A 14,721-nucleotide genomic window follows, 5' to 3' on the forward strand; every position below is an offset into this window, starting at 1 on the left:
TCAAATAAGCTGCTGGCCAGTTCCGCCCATGCTGTCCAAAAGATACCTCCATTGCTTAGGTGAGGCAGCAAAGAACACATATAGTCTCGGAATTACAGTTAAAAATTCGACTGTCTCAAGGTTACTGTCAACGCTACACGCGCCAAGTAAGTTCATTGAATGACCAGCACACGGGACGTAGACTGCCAATTCGTTCAGGTGTTTGATTTGAGCTTGCAGTCGCTTGTATTTTCCCCACATATTACTCGCATTCTCATAAGCTTGGCCCCTACAATCATCAATTGAGATGCCATTGGTCGTCAAGAGGGACATCACGATATCGAAAAGATTCAAGCCGGTATGCGATCCAAAAGGAACAAATCCAAGAAAGCGTTCTTACACTTTCCCATTTAAATAGTATCGTAAAACAACTGATAGCTGATCAACGTGACTAAGGTCTGGAGTCGAATGAACAATTAAAGAAGTATTTTTCGCGTGTCACTTCGTCGACGAGGCGTTCTTTGACAGCCTTCGCCATATGCTCGATAAATTCATCAAAAATTGTTTTTGACAGATATGATGGGTTACCTTTTCCTTTGTTCCCGTAGCGTTTAATGTGCTCCTCTAGAAAGGGATCAAACTTGGCAGTGGCCTCAAGCACGCCCATATAATTGCCATTTCTCGGTGAACCAAAAATCTCACTGCCCCTAAACGCCAAGTTACGGTCAGCTATAAGCTTAACTACAACGATTACGCGCTTGAACACCTCTGTCCAGTAAGCGGTCTCAGTGACAAGATGCTTAACCAACTCCTTGTCAATTGTGCTGCTCGGGTTAGAGCGGGTGAGCCATGCTGCCACGTAGTTCCGCTGCTCGACGCTATTTTCATGTGCGCAAACCTTCTGTTCTTTTCCAATCAGAAAAGCGGTGCGTGGTGAAAGGACTGGGGATGCTTGAAATCGAAAATAGTTTGCACATGAAACAGTAAACGGAACCTTTGGACTCCGAGTACATTAACCAGTGTCGCTCGTACGCCTCCCCATTTACAGCCTTTCGCACGAAAAGATAAGGTGACATATAGCGTTTCTGAGTTTCGTATTGCCTTTGGGAAGGCGGAAAAGTTTCTGCCCTATTTTGAAAATACAGTGGCCCTTTCTCAAGGCATACACTCCGAAAGCTGTCAGTAATAACGTCCGGCCACTTTTCAGGGTCACTTCGGAGAATCTCGCAACGTACCTCTTGCTGCGGGGGTGTCTGTACTTCTCTGTTGCCGCAACGAGGAGCCGTCTCATTCGTCCTCTCGAGGCACACTTTGTGGGTGGGAACATGATTATTTGGAGCCAAACTGACAGGAAACAAGTGAGTCGGTTCTTGAAGTGTTGTTTCCTGGCGCTCGTCAGTAGAAGGGGGCTCATCGGGGAGGTTTGGCACCTGTTGTTCATCAGTACTAGAAATCGGGCGTAGCGGACCGGACACCTGGAGCTCTGTGGCAGGGGCCCGGCCGAGTAGCATAGACGTGTCCGACTCAGGAACAGCACAGGGCTCGGTTAGCGTCGGTTGCTCAGAAATATGGACGACCGAGTTTGGCACCGTTTTCATAGTATCCAGACAACCAAGATGAGTCAATCCTTGCTTCTTGCCAGGAAACCGTGGTGATGGAGTTGGCAAGTCCTCCACAGAAGCACAGTCGGTACTATTGGGAGTTTGACACGGACTATGGGTGGAGCTACCTACTGCTCCGCGGAAGCTGCACTCAGAAGGTACTTTGACATCTTTGGTAGCTTCTTTTCACGCTCTTGTCTTTCTAACTTCGCCTTTCGTTTAGACGCACCACTGTGATGTTTGACCGAGAATTTTCGCATGAATTGATGCTAATTGTTCACCGGGCACTTCGTCAGTCCGACGCGACCGCAGGTGACCAACGGTGGCCGTTCCGATTACTGGCGCACACTTCCTGGATGGTCCGTGGCTGGCCGAGAGTGGTGCGTCCCCCGGGAGCGCCTCAGCGGGCGGGCTTATGCAAGCTTAACTGGCGGCTCGGGGCTGAATCGCAGCCCGCGATCAACTTGCTTTTATAGACGCGCGCCGCGTCTGTCTGTTACTATAGGCGGCGTGCACGCCGATGGCCGCACCACTGGTGGCGGCCTTGCGCGGAACGCACGGGAGAGGAGCGAGCCGCGCGCCGTAGCACGCCGTAGTTTGTTGCGTCGCTGATAGTGCTTCTCCGTCTTGTTTGTGTTTTGAGAGCAAAATAGGCAACACCCTTCGCATGTGTGGGATGGCCAAAGCTTCCGAAGAATGTCGAAGAAGAATTGTTGCAGGGTGGGGGGCTCAAATACCGGCGAAAACGTGCCGGCGATAGGGTTCTAATTATTCCCCGCAAAGCCTCATCAGCAGGAGCAACGGTGGCAATGGATCGTCGCTTCGGCGCGAAATTTCTTGTTCTCATCCTCTCCTTCGTCGCTTCGTTTCTTTATTATTATTTTTTTCCTCGATTGTAGTTAGACGCGTAAGCGACGAAGTCCTTCTGCAGTGCAGCATGTGGTTTAAAGGCATTTCGGTAAAGTTCGGAATGCCGTTTGCCGCTTATATTGTTTTCCGCTTCTTTACCGCGTTGGGCTAGCTAGGCAGCACGACTGCATGAGCGCATTGTGTTGTATGTTAAAGCTACAGAAGTTTGCAAGAACTGAAATTGTTAGTTTTATGTGGCCCGGTAAATCCTCGCACCAGCTGTCGCGCGCTTCATGTTTTTACATCTATTTTATGCGTAGCTTCGCACATGTTTAACTGTTGCTAGTTGCTTCATGCATAACTCTTGATTCTTTTGAGCTGCGAGGTTTTCACCCTGCCTCGTTTGTAAAGGGTATAAATCGCGCTGTGTCTTATCGGAATGACACCAAGCAAGTGCTTCTTTAACAGCTTTATTCATTTCGCCCAAGGGCATCTTAGATATCGTGGTTTTTTGGGAAATGTGTTTAGAAAATAGGTAGCTCAGGGCGAGAATTGCTAATAGTTGCTGCATATGGTATTTTGTTCCATTTTTCGCTGATCCATTTTTCGCTGAATAGTTCGCGTCACGTTTGGTAAGTCATCACACCTTGATGCTGTCTGAGCAGACTTAACACGCCGAGTGATTTGTTTGTTTCACAACGTAGTCGCTTCTTGCAAGTGAGTTTTTTACTCAACTAAATAATTTCTTATTATGCTTACGCCGCATAGGACTAAACCCGGCCTTGCCGCCAGCGCTGTATCTAATTTGACTGGCGCTGCTCTGCCTTTAAATATATCATGTGGCACCTCTCTCTAGTAACATTTAAAAAAAGTACTGCAACGTTAGACTATAACTTTGTACGTTTCCAAGCAGCTCCCTTAGGGAATTTAAGATTGCAAAAACTGCAGCGCGAACGGCAGTTCATCGGCGGTACAGCGCTAACACGCGCTTTTATTAACCCGTGCGTTTGGTGGCTTCGTTGACTATAGTGTACGCGTTTCTATCAATAAATTCGCAATTATTCTTCTTCAGGCGACTTTCACTACACTTATTCGGCGGCGTCACATGTATTCATCGGCAGAAAAATCACAACGGCATATGCAGACGTCGCACCGTGCGGATTTGTTATCTAAGCCTGCACTAACGACGGGTGCTTATTATTGAGGTACAGAAGCAGCATTACGGCAAGGGTAGAATTAAAAAAAAACACGGTCGAGACATCGCATTAGTCAACAAAATTTGTCGGCTAGTTTACATGAGCTCCACTTCATGTAAATGGTCTTCATGGCGTCTGTCTGCGAGACGCACCTGGCGCGTGTGTGGACCATGTTGCCCCAAACACCGGTAACATCTTGTTCATACCCGCTCCCACAGAGGTCTGCGTCTTCCCTACAGCTGTCACCGCAGAAGAAGCAGCCTAGCGCCCGAACAAAGGACAAATCGCAGCCGCGAACTTCAGTCACCCTTGCTGCAAAGCGTTGTCGTCTGCTACTGCTCCCGCGCGTATTGTTGGAAGCGCCCGCTAGGTGGCTATCAGTGGCGCCTCTATTAGAGTTACTGTATGTGCTACCGCAGGTAGCAGAGTTGCGCGTCTGTTTTATCACGCCGCTAGCGCCTCTATTGGCAGAACGTCATCACGTGGTAGCCAAGCAACCGTGCATTGCGGAGAAGCAGATGTTCGGGACAATTTTTGTATTGCCCGACGCCGCCGCTGCAGCGAACTGGATTGACACAAGTTATCGCCAGCCAAATTCAAATCCAATCCGGCCGATCTTGCTATGGTGGCTAGAAGGCCACCGGCCTTTGCGGCAGCGCATGAACGAGAGGATCGCATTTTCTCGGCGGATATGCCGGCGCTGGCGTCACCTCTCCCTTCTAGCCACCATGATCTTGCCGTTCGCTGTCCACGTGCGTGCTAGCTGCGCAGCAACAACGCAACGTGCGCAGCGCATCTCACGTTTGTTTCGTCGGCCTGCGTCGTGACACCTTACTGCAGTAATTGTTTTTCTTCCTTTGTAAAACTAGTGAAGGGTGTTCAGGTAAAGACACCTGAAAAAACAAATGTTCAGTCAACTGCCTATTGCGTCAAGTGTGTATGAGATGAAATTGCTTGACTAACAGCTACGCGCTTTTTGGGCTGTGCTAAAAAATTCACAGCTGTCATAAAAGCTACTGCAAGTCTGGATTTTTTTTTTAAATAATGGAAGCACGTAGAGTAATACAGAAGATTTAGCTGGAATTACCAGTTTTCTGCATGTGACGCACCACACTGCTTTCACAGAAGTGTCGTAAAAAAGCCAGCTCATATTTTCATGATTATGCACTGCTCAAGTTGTTTCTGAATATGAAAGAGGTTACTACTAAGTAAATATATTTAATCTACTACAGCTTATGTGAAGCAGGATGCAAGAGGAATGAATGATCGTCATTTAACATACGGTAAGGGCCTAACTGTGTTTTGAATTATTCCCTATAATGTAGCTATGTCAATCCTGTGAGAAAAACTTTCGCCGCACTCCCACAGAAGGCTACTTTTGGAATCCCTGCAGTGAAAAGGCACATAATGAAATCACACTTGCAGGTGTAGCTGATATCCATTGCTTGCTGGTAGATGGATATATTCCTCCACAATATCTAGTGGGGTACCAGAGTCGAAATATCAATGGTTGGTCATTGATTCACCAGTAATATTTTAGACTGGCTACATGTTGAGAGCTATGGCACATAAGCAAGTATGGGCCTCTTTATATTTAGTACAGTTCCCTTTGCAAAAGAGCACTACTTGATATAAAGCTCACTATATCAAAATATTTGCACGGGCATACACTAGTGTTTTTGTTTTTTTTCTCTGAAATTCGCATTGTGATTTTATTGCCAAAAAAGAGGTAGTTGCGGCTCGGTGCTTTTTGTTACTGTTTAAATGCTAAAAGAGCACTGCACTGCTCTTAGTAGCGTATTTATCTCTGTGGAAACAAAACCTGAGTGCCAAGCAGTATTCAAGCGAAGGAAAGTTATTAAAGTATCTGATTGTTTACCTCAATTACTAAAGTTTGTCCAGTTTTTAATACGCTGTTATTTCGAACCTTATACTACCTCGTGAAGTAGCTTTTTCGCACGAAACTTTTTGTAGGATTTCCGGAATCTATAATATAACATCACCATATTCCCTAAGTTTATTCGGTGCGATCTAATCGTTACCGTCGCGGTTCACGAATGCTGCATCTGATCGGCGTATACAGGATACACAATCTATCCTAGACACGCGAGTGCCCATACGTTATTAGGGTGGAGAAAGTGCTCAGGTGAACGCAAGTAAAAAAAAAAAAAACTAATATACGCGCTGCATCTTACGCCGCGCGCTAAAAAAGGCAGCGCCTTTTTCTTCACAATCTAATCCAGCCAGCTGTTTCGATGCGCTTTGTTTGCGATTAGGCGGAAAAGCGGTGCACAAGCGATGCACAAGCGATGCAAAAGCGCCCACGGTCGATCGACGATATGCTAGGCATGTCGCCTGCAAAAACAGAGTGCGGCTTCGCCGCATAGACTTGGTTGCTTCTCAGGCAAGATGGCGGACCTACGCGCAACTCTGCTACCTACGGTAGCATATACAGTAACTCTAGCCTCTATAGGCGGTGCACGAGGCCTATAGCGCCAAAGCGGGCGTTCACATACGTATAGAGTTCCTTGTACAAATTCCCTCCTTCTACGTACAAACTAACTCCTTCTCCCGTTCCGGTCTCGTCTTCCTATTGGCTAGGAGCAATCGTCTGTTCTGGGAGGTTCGCGATTTTTTTTTTTCGCCCCGTCGACGCCGTGAGCGAGAACGAAGGGGAGAGGGCGACTCCTAGCGCGGGCGAAGTTACGCGCCCTCCGTCGCCTCTGAGTCATCTTTTTCTACTTCTTTCTGGAAAGTTCGGCGGCCAATCTGACTTACTTTTCCCGTAGAGCGCGCGCGAGGGTACGCAGCCATTAGGCAGGAATAGGCCCTGGAGACAGGCCTTTGTGTCCAGCTCTCCAACTTGCCCCTTCACTCTTCCACAAGCCTAGCCCGAACAGTGAGCATTCCATGCCCCACGGCACGCGGACAAAAGCACGTGTGACGTCTTCTTTCCTTTCCTGCCTAGACTCTGCCATCAGACTCATCATCATCTGCTATCGGACTCATCCGCCCCCGCCCAATTTACCATCACGGTCACATCACAAGAAAATTCGAATGGGTGACACTGTTGGGTACTAAAGCACATCCTTTCTATGAGAAGGACAGCGGCGGAACTATTTGAGAGGTGGAGGGTGGCGTGATGGTGACGAGGGGCAAGGGATATTTAGGTCCTCATCCCACATTACATGTTTTAGGTGTTTCCCCCTTGCCCCTCCTCTCCAGACAGCACTGGACAGACGGACTGACAGTAGACCACGAAAACTCTTCCAAGCAAACGCACCTCGCTTCGTAAGAAAGAGGGCCCCGCCGTGGTGGCGGGGGATTCCTGTTTTTGCAGCTCGAGAAGCTCTCCCCAAATGATCAGGCTAAACGCATGCTGTTACATTAGGTGGAGGGCCCCGTCTGCTCGTTCTGGCTTTCTCGCTTCATACATGTCGCTCGAAGTTCCGTTGCCCATGGTTCGCTATACTAAGCAGGTTAGAATAAATGGGCCCCCTTCTCCTACTGTCCGAGGTGAGGCCCTGGGCTGCAGCCCCCCTTAGCCCCTCCCCCCCCCACCTTTATACAGCGCTGGTAGAAGCGTCATTCAAAACACACGGAATTGTTCTCCAGTTCTGGCGGCGTTTTCTCTACTTCCTTTTTAAATAAAAATGTATTGATCTGTAAAGATTTTCACAAATAACCGTTAAATTTGGTAATTTCTTCTTTGCCATCCTGTTTGGCTATTGCCTTGGCTCTCTCCCTTAGTAGATCGCTTAATTTCTCAAGTCCTTGCGACTCTTGTTTCCAGTTGGCAATTTTGCACGGAAAGTGCTGTACAATTACAAATAAACTGGACGAGGTAACGGGCGACAGTCATATTCCTTACGGGTTTAACGGTTTTTGCAGGGTTTGACGATGGTTGCTGTTTCGCATGATTTTATTTTCCACCTTATCTAACCCATATCGTGGGTATATGGTGGGTAACCAGCTGCCAACGTCACACCGAGCCGTCACTCAAGGAAATAATGAAGCAAAAGGAAAAGTTAAACGCAACTGGCGTTTTCTCCGGCCGCAACTCGTTCCACGAGCATACAGACGAGCTGATCTACGAACCGAATCCCTTTTCTGGTCCCAGGATCAGTCTATACAAAGAAGGTTGAACTAACGAAGCAACAGCGATGCGCGTGACCGTTGAATAGATGGTGTCAACTGAACGCATCTCGAGTTAATCACGCGGGCACTGAATCGATGAGAAAACTGCCCTTCAAACCCCTGGAGATGCCGATAACTACCGCCATCCAAAAAGGAGTGACAGAGGCAGCAAAATGTTGATCGATGAAATAGCTGTCAAGTCTCAATATTGATTTGGCGACGCTTTAGGAATGTGTGTGAGGAGAGGTAACGTGGGCGGGAAGCCCTCCCCCTGCCCCCTTATTACGTCTTTGATAATCATACACATTGTTTAATTTAGTGGGCTATAATATTCCACCGAAATTTATCGAGGTTTCTCTTCGCCCTACAGGAAGAGATGTGGCGCGCAAACTTATTCACAGAATGTCGACCTATTGCGTCTTGAAGTCCGCTCCCAATTAAGTAGCCAAGCACGTTTATTTTAATGTCATTTTGTGTGCACCTTCCTCGGTCACCCATAGTAGGAGCAGCAGTTAACAACCAAGGCACACGGACCGCGCGGGGTCGTTACTCCGCCAGCCAATCACAGAAGCAAATAAAATCGTCGTGATGCGACCATTTCAAAATGGCGTGGTACTTGATACCTCCGGAGCGTCTGCCGTTCTTGAAGAGTCTTTTCGTCGGCAGAAGCGATGAGGTGTGCAACAGATACGGACAAAGTGTAGGGAGTCTGAGCATTTCACTCTTCAAAAGTGCGCGATATTGGCGGCGAGGAGTTACAGAGTCGCCATCTATCGGAAGCGCTTCGCTGGCGTAGTATGAGGGATCGCGCGGCGCGCTCCTCATAGGTTTTGCTGTCAGCGCTCACTAAAACACCACACGTGAGCTCTCCCGGACATTTCTGTAAGTACTTTCGGAACGAGAGAAGTTGTTTACTGTCTAAATAATAATCTTGGGCAAACTGAAAGCACACAATCGTTTACAGACGCTATCTCTTTACCGAATACGTACAGTGAACGCCACTGCGCGCGGTCGCCGCGATGGAGTCTCCCGAACCGGCTTCTTGCGTGAAAGATAGGTAAACGCTGAGAGCAAACTATGTGAAGTATGCTCTTATAGTATTTGTATAACTAAATGGAGCGTAATAGAATGAAGCCTCAATGCAGCGATCGCACAGATTCACAGCGACCGACTGCGCGTCTGCATGCTTGTCCGCGCACTGTTTCGGTTTCGCCGCGTGCGCGTTTTCGCACCGTGCCATGAGCTTTAGGCCGCAGAATGTGAGCATTTGACAGTATACAAGCAACCATTGTTGCGTCGGCGCTATCCGAGCTGTTAAAAAATAATTTCATTGTAGAGACTTCGACGCCTACGGGGACTGTGATGTGCCGTCGCGACGATTCAGTCTTTTTTTTTCTTCTAAATTATTGGACGTTTCAATATTATTTCTCGAGTTCCGCCGCACTGTATATGTTTATCGGTGTTCTCAGCGTGCGATTTCCCGCTGCTTCTTATTTGTAATCCAGTGTATTAATTCATAACACAAACATGACCATATGCCATGCTTTTTTTAAATGTGCTTCTTACCGCTGCCTTTCCACTCCACCGAACTTGCCAGTATCTGTAACATCGACAAGTTGATAGACCAAACCGTCATGACATTATAGTCGTGCAGCAGACTCGGGCGAGCGTCTCAGTGCGCGTCTTCAGAACATCGCAGACCGGGCGCCGTAGCGGAAATCTTCCTCGCGTCTGTGCTTGCTGCATACCCGAGATGTAGCCAATGACTGTTTGCCGGTTTTATGTTTCGTAAGCCAAGCTTCACGCAGCTTCTTGTCCTGCGGCTACGTGTGAATAAGGCTGACACCGGCCTCCGTTACGTGCGTACGGCCCTGCGGCACCGAGCAGTAGCCTACCATGTTGTGCGCCTTCAAAGGCAGCCGTTACCTATTCTAGTGCGTCCAAGCGTTGTAAAGGAGACACTCGAAGCGGGAAAATTTCGCCACTAAATGAAGACCGCAGCATACAAGGGAATTCAAACTCGTTTTCAGCTCGCTTCGGCGCTCCCGAAGCAGCCGACGCGGCCGCTATGTCCACGTGATCCCTCCTAGCACGTCACGTCGACGGTGGCGCCAGCTTTTCCAGTGGTGGAGCTCGAGGCCAATATAGTTCATTTCACTGCTGACCTCGTTTTACTCGTGAAACTTTGCTGCGCCATCTGAAGTGAAACTCTACAATAAATAGTTGCAGCGAAGCAAGCGTTTTATTTCAGTTCTATAAACAGTTAGGCTTTCACCGTTAGGCTATAATAGACGAATGAGAACGTACAAAGTTACGCGCTTATAATTTTATTTTTGAGGTTATCGCCTTATTTAGGTAACAGGGAAAGTCTGAAGTACAAACTATTTGCAGCCTCGCGGAGGAACAGTGGTGTGCGGTAATCAGGGCGTGGGCGGGGCTTCACTGCAGACTTTAGTTGTATCCGACTATAGTATACCTACTTCTGCCTTCCCAGAGACTGTGTACCTGCTGTTTCCGCGATGCGCGACTAGCTGCTGTAAACTTCCGCGCGAAGCTTGTTCTCCTTCTGCTTAAATTTGATGGATACAGGTGATGTCCAAAAGGCTATATGTTTATGACGTGTTTTGGGGCTCTTGAAATCGCTTCCGCCACTTTCAAACCGAAAAAGCATAGCCTTTAAGATCTACATTTTTATTCCAGAGGACGCCACGGAGACGTGGATTTGGCCGTGGATTTGGAGACAAACCGGCAGCTTCAAGAAACAGAGGCGGATGACTCCATTTGTGAGTCCCATAGCCTACGCACGGATGTTCTATAGCATTTATGGTCTGAAACCCTCTGGCGAGCGTGTGCTACATGGCCGCCCAGGTACGAATTTCCAAGTCATCAGTCTGGAGGATTATAAATGGCGGCCTTTAACTCGTACCACCTTAACCAACACCAATGCTTAGAAAATAGGCACCTGTATATCGTCAAGATTTCTCGAATTGGGTCCTCACAAGAGCCGATGAATCACCGCACTTTTTAAACAATATTATGTGCTCAGATGAAGCCAATTTTCGCAGAAACGCGTAGATAAATTTGCATAATGCACACTATTGGGGTGACTCCAATCTACACTGGGTAAAGCGCAATCGGCACCAGTACCAGTGGTCTGTCCCATCTTGATCACACACTCATTGGTCAGCGTTACGTGAATGAAATCTTTGAAAGAGTGGTGGATGAGTTTCTCAGCGAAGTCCCGCTGTCACGTCTTCCACTTCTGTGGTAGCAGCAAGATATGGCACCCGCACACAGCAGCAGCCGAGCACGAAACTGGCGGGATGCGACTTTTCGTGCGCGATAGATTTGAAGGAACGGGCCTGTAAATTGGCCGGCTATGTCACCGGACCTCTCTACACTCGATTTCTTTCTTTCAAATTTCAGATTTCTTTGGATTTTTTTTCTTGGATTTCTTTGGACGTTAGAGTAGTTCAAGGCAAGGATAACGGATGTCTGCCGTAGAATTCCGGCGCGGGTCATCAAGAAAGCCTCTGAAGATGTGATAAAATGGACACTGTACTGCGTAGCTGCAAAAGGAGACCTATTCGAACACGTCATGTAGGCTGGTGTTCAACGGAGCTTACAAATTCATAGATGATAATGACACACTGAAATCTGATGACTTTTTTTTTTGTGTGCAGACATCCTGATTGCCAATTCGGCTGATTTAGAAGTGGTATATTTACTTTCTTAAACGCATCGGTTTTGCCTTCGCTCACTAAATAATAAAACGCTCACTTTAATTTGGCTTTGGTCCGAAGCAAGTTTATTGCGCGAAATATGCCTTCGCGCGCACTCTTTCTATGCGATGCCAGCAAAGCCGCGGAATTTCGAAACATTCTGTGCCTATTAAATTGCTTTTCGCATTTCGTGCGTGGTCAGAGCGGCGCTTCGGCTGCGTTATTAAGGGGCTTTTGTTATCAGTGTGATCAGTCGGCTTTGGCAGGCACGAGACGTTCATTTGAGGGATCGCCAGTCGTTTGTACGCAGGCGCGAGTAAGAGCGGGCGCGAGAGAGAAAATCTGTGGGCTTTTGCTCCTTGAATACATGACGCTGCCTATAGACCGTTTCATCGGGCGAGGAGGATAAGGCGCGCGGAGAGCCTTTCCTCCTCTCTGGCTTGGGCGATCCGGCGCGGCGCTGCTTGAAAGTATTGCTGTCGCGTGCTGCGGAGCGATTTTGAGAGGTTTTAGATGGTATTTTGTGAAATTTACGCCGTGTCCGTTCATATAAGGTCGTCAGGGAAGCCTTTCGGTGCATCGGTAACTACAGTAGGCGGAAATATCTTTTGGGAGCGCAGAAATGTGACGCGTTTTATAAGCCGCGGTGTACGCACATTATCAGTCGCGGTGTGTGTATGTGTTGTTAACTATTTTACTTATATCGGTTTTAATTCAACAAAGAAACCCGGTGTCTCTGTATTAGCAGCATGGAATGGTAAATGTGCTCAATATCTGATCGCTTGGCGTAGGGAGCAAAGCATAAACATAAGAGCGCGTGCTCGTGCACGGCCAACCTAAGGCAACCACGAAACATCTAAGCGGCAGGCGCAATCAAATATTTGTGATGCACCGGCATCGTTCTCGCGCATTTCAAGTCTAGTAGGCTTCAAATTACCATACGTCTACGCTAGCCTTCCTGCATGAGGCCGATGGCGCTGCTCAACACAGCGATCACTGCGGTTTGTGAACCAGCACGGTACATATGTAAGCTGTGCGCTTCGGCATTGCCTTTTTTGCCTGCATACAGCCATAATATATGAAGGATCGAATAAAAAGAATGCGATGCCTATTTCTGAGGACAAAATTTCCGTAATGCGTGTGAGTGCGTCGTAGTGAACGGAACAAACACAACCGAAAAAGAAATTCGGTTATAATCCTCTTTCTCGAAAAAGCAAGAGAAAACGGGCTAACGCCGCAATAGGGCCTCGCATAGTCACGCCGCACAACGTTCATAAATATATAACCGCTGATGCAGTATGCTTGGACCATGCGGTATATAGAACAAAGATATATGTGATCCAGCACTTACCACTAGGACGCTCGCGCAGTTCGTAAACAGTCCCTTTGCTGGACAAGCGTACTTCAGACTGTAAGGTATGCTGCTATCACTTGCCAAAACTATTTTATTCAGGTGCGGAAACCTCACCCATCGAACCAAGTAGTCACGCAATGTAACGTGCAGCGAACAGTTTGAACGCTTACCAAAGTATAACATCACAGCTCCTATCGTAGCAGAACGGTACCCACGATCACGCTGTTATGATCGTCGCGTATGTTTCCGCAGCTTAGAAATAGAGGATAATACTGCACTAAGGTCACATTAGTGACTGGAACATTCAGAAATACACAATTCATCTCCGAGGCTGATTGCAGACTCGAATATGCGCGCACACATCGCGTTGCGTGTTCTGTCCACCTCAACACCAGCAGAAATTCCGGCCATGATGCCTTAAACCACTTCAGCACGTCTCACAGAACCGTTTACTACGTAGAAGACGCACGTCATACTAAACAGACCGCACGACCGCGAAAACAAACGCTAGAAACTGCCGCCAAGCGTATACCTGCCATGCAAAAGACCGCTTTCACCCAAGCCAGTATGGCGCTGCTCATAGGCGGCACCACTGCGTTCGCAATATGGCGGCGCCTACGAAAAAACGGTCTATAGGCACTAAGGAGGTGGTTTCTATGCGCGTGTTGTGTGCGTTTGTCCCCTAGATCCGCCGGCGTTGCGGAGTGCGGTCTAGTTTACGCTCCGCCGCTGGCTGCCCGCGCGGTGAGGCAGTGGGCAGCCATATGGTGATCACTGTGTCTGAAGGGGAGAGGTTCTGACCGGTGTTGTATAAGTCGTGGGTCGCTTTTTTGGTCGCGACGATAGATTGGATTTTTTACAATCACTGCTCCAGGAGGGCACGTAACCGGGAAACGGAGGCCTCAGGAGGGCACCTATTATAGTAAGGCAGGCGGCGCAGGATCTCCAGGGCACCCAAGGGGTAGCGGGAGGCCAACCCGAACTGGTCCGGGGTTGGCGCTCGCCGAGGCCTGCGCATGCCAGGGATGTATAAGATCGGCTGCCCGCTATCGCGAACAGCCAATTTTTTATGCGAACACCCCCTGGCACGGTTCGGCCTCCGCGGCCCCAACCCAAGGGCCGCCCTGCCTAATTTCCAGCTTTGGTGTCCCCGTTACCGCTTTGGTGTCCTGGAGGCGCCACCAATAATGCGAAATAATGACACGTTGTCACAATTTAAAAAATACGATTGAATAAATATAATTACGTCTGCAGCCACCAACTTGTGACGCTAAGTTCAGCAGTATCGCGCCACGCGACTTCTGCAACACCAGTCAGAAGGTACGTCAGACAGACTTTCTCGCGCCTGCGGCGCTGGTGCTGAGTCACTGATCGTTACCGGCGACCGTTAAGCTACTTGCGTTCAACCGTGATTGCTAAGGCCTTCTAGATTTTCAATCTATGCGGCCCGGCTCTACTACGGTCGCTACTGCTCCCACAGAAACATCTGTGATGTTATTTGCAAGGTACATCGCCGTAAGGCGCGAGAAAGCAATGATCCGCCACGGTTGACCTAGCACGAGTGCAGCAGGGGCGAGACAGTGTTCCCGACAAAGCGGTCGCCATATCGGGCGTCAGTGCCTACTGCTTCACCATTTTACCGCGCCGGCAGCCAGCGTCGTTGCGTAAACAAACTCAACCCCTCTCCGCAATGCCGGAACTCCTAGGGACGAACGCCTGCAATACGCGCTAAGAAACCTCCTCCGTAGTACCTAGGCAGAGTCATGTATTCAAGGAGCAGAAGCCCCCAGATTTTCTCTCTCGCGCCCGCTCTTACTCGCGCCTGCGCACAAACGACTGGCGATCCCTCAAATGAATGTCTCGTCACAGGGCTGACATTGGAG

At 48.6% G+C, this 14,721-nt stretch overlaps 1 pseudogene; it reads left to right on the forward strand.

Moving 5' to 3' along the window:
- The window catches only part of LOC142574954 (uncharacterized), a 65,627-nt pseudogene that overhangs the window by 18,720 nt on the left and 32,186 nt on the right, over positions 1-14,721 (forward strand).

Source organism: Dermacentor variabilis, chromosome 1 (assembly GCF_050947875.1).
Source record: "Dermacentor variabilis isolate Ectoservices chromosome 1, ASM5094787v1, whole genome shotgun sequence".
Taxonomy (NCBI): Eukaryota; Metazoa; Arthropoda; class Arachnida; order Ixodida; family Ixodidae; genus Dermacentor; species Dermacentor variabilis.